The sequence below is a fragment of the Brassica oleracea genome, unplaced genomic scaffold (assembly GCF_000695525.1).
Source record: "Brassica oleracea var. oleracea cultivar TO1000 unplaced genomic scaffold, BOL UnpScaffold00576, whole genome shotgun sequence".
Taxonomy (NCBI): Eukaryota; Viridiplantae; Streptophyta; class Magnoliopsida; order Brassicales; family Brassicaceae; genus Brassica; species Brassica oleracea.
Window position 1 is genome coordinate 175,976 of NW_013617420.1, and position 2,641 is coordinate 178,616.

General features: G+C 44.4%; 1 pseudogene; it reads left to right on the plus strand.

Annotated features, from left to right (window-relative positions):
- The window catches only part of LOC106319676, a 5,548-nt pseudogene extending 3,229 nt beyond the window's left edge, over positions 1–2,319 (plus strand).
- Positions 2,320–2,641: the final 322 nt, after the last annotated feature.

Here is a 2,641-nt window from a genome sequence, read left to right on the forward strand (position 1 = left end):
CGCTACGTAGCGACCGAGCTTGGCTTGAGCGCTACGTAGCGACCGAGCGGGACGTGTGCTTGGTCGCTACGTGGCGACCAAGCTTGGCTCGAGCTCGGTCGCTACGTAGCGACCGTGCGACCTTTTTCGGGCTTTTCTCCGATGTCTCGTGTTTCTTCCGTAGGGCTCTTTGTAAGAATAAATCTTTTCCGAAGATTTATTTTTCGTAAAAACGTTCATGCCGATTTTTACTGACTTTCAGACATTGATTCCGTCGTGACCGATTTTGACCCCAACAGAACCACAACAGAGGAGGAAGGAATCTCGGTTCCACTCTCCGACCCCATTCCCGCCTAGCCAAAAAGAAAGGAAGTCAAGCTAGAGACTTAAAACAAGCTCACTTGGGAGGAAGTCTCATGTCTATCCTTGTACATTTTATTTATATTTTTTTTTTTTCTTGTTCTTGCTATGTTTCTTTGCTTTATTTCTGGTTGCAGGTTCGAGTTTTGGAATTTCCCGGCATGATTAGCGGAAACCCGAAAATCTCGGGTTTTAGGTGGCCGACCGCGGACATCGACCGCGGCTCACGTCCGTCCGCGGAAATCAATCCGAGAGGGACAGTCTCGCGCCCAGTCCCGCGGCCTATCTCCACGGCCCGGTGCTGTCCGCGGCCTGTCGCAGTCCAAACTCTGCGGCCAGTCCCGCGGCCTGGTGCCGTCCGCGGAAATCAATCCGAGAGAGCCAGCTCTTGCGCCCAGTCCCGCGGCCGTCTGACGCGGCTTACTCCCGTCTGCGGCCTCGCCCAGGTAAGTCCCTCTCTCCTTGGTCCGGTTTAATTTAAGTGAACCAAAACCCAATTGCACTTAAACCCGACCCGACCACCTCTGAACCTGACCCAATTCGTCCACCTCTCTCCTCTAACTCATAAAATCTCTCCCTCTCTCTCACCTTGTCACTCTCTCCACCCCATGAACACACTCATCATCATGTCTCTCACACACAAGAACTCATAAAAAAAATTAGAAATCTTTAGTGCATTTTGAAAAGTATCTTGTGCTCCTATTGAATCCTAAGCTAAGCTTCTCTACCATTCACTTCACAATCCAAGGTATGGTTTTCAAAATATAAGATTTTAGAGTGAAATTTGAAGTTTCTTGAATTTCGAAATTCTTGCTCAACCTTGGTTCCTAATGGTTTTAGAAGCTTATTAGAATGGTTTTGGGTTGAAACCCATATCAATTTCACTCATGAATTGCTTGAATTGAGAATTTTAGCAATTAGGGTTCTTGAGAAGTGGAGATTTATAAAATTTTGGGGGAAATTGAAATTGATAGCTTGAATAGGTGTTATTGAGTGCGAAAATGATATATGAGAGAGTCTTCTCAATTTGGACAAACTTCATTTCACAAATTTTTAAAAACTCACTCTAGGCAAAATTTAAATGTTTAAAATTTTTTGTATGAGTGTTGTAACTAGTTTGGAGATGTTTCTTGATAATTTGTGGTGATAAATGAGAAATATAAGCATATCTTTACTCTCTTTACTCTCTTTTCAAACTTGTTCATCACTTTATGCTTGCCTTGAAAATATTCTCACACTCTTTTGAGATTTCTATTATAGGCAATGATAAGAACAACAGGTGATTTACCGAAGAAGTTTGGTGCACCAAAGAAAGGCTTAATTGATGGAGGAGATGCAAGCACTTCGAATAACAAGAATGGTCAAGCTCAAGCAAAGAAAGTTGATAACGGAAAGGATGTGGTTATTGAGGCTGAGGATTGTGGTCATAGTTCGAGCGGAAGCGAGGGGCAGGTTTAAGCCAAGAAGAGGAAGAGAGTAGCTACGAAGCCAACCGTCAAAGTACCATCAGCCACCGCAATCAACAATAAACTTAGAGCCATGGAGCTTCAGCCCTCTCTATTTGTTGAATAGGAAATACTTGAGAAGTTGGGGATTCTCTCCGATGTGCAGCTTCTTCTTGGGAACATGGAACTTTGGAAAATGATGTCTACATGCCAAAGAGGATACCCGGTACCAGCCTGTCAATTCCTATCAACCTTTGAAGCCACATTCCACATCTCTCATGATCCACATGAAACGGAGGGTCATGGCTTTATCACTTTCAAGGTGGATAGAAAGTCTTACAAGATGGGTTTCAAGGAGATTGCAAGCGTCATGGGGCTTCGGGACAGAAAGAGGCATAAGTTCAAGAAGTTTGAGGGTGAACTCAATAAGTTTTGGAAGGAGATTGGAGCCGGTGAGTACGACATTAGTGCTATCAAGTCCGCTGACATCCTCCACCCGGCTCTTCGCTATGTTCATAAGCCAAATAAACCATGACAAGAAACCGAAGTTGTTCATCTTGGGATTCATCACACCCTTGCTTGAAGCGATGAATATTCCATTAGTCGGGGACGAAATTTAATTCGCTGTGATGGACGAGGTACATTTAGACCGGACTGGTTTCTTGGATGGGATCCTTGATGGGAAGTATATCTACCGCTACAAAAAAAGGTCGACGAAAGAATCTTGCAGTGTGCTTCTCCCATGCCTTCCTTCAACCTCATTGCGATACCGGGAAAACCTCACATTCAACCCTCCTCCTTCAGCACTTTCTCATCCAGCCACACAAGAAATGTCCTTGAAGATTTCAAGGAAGAAG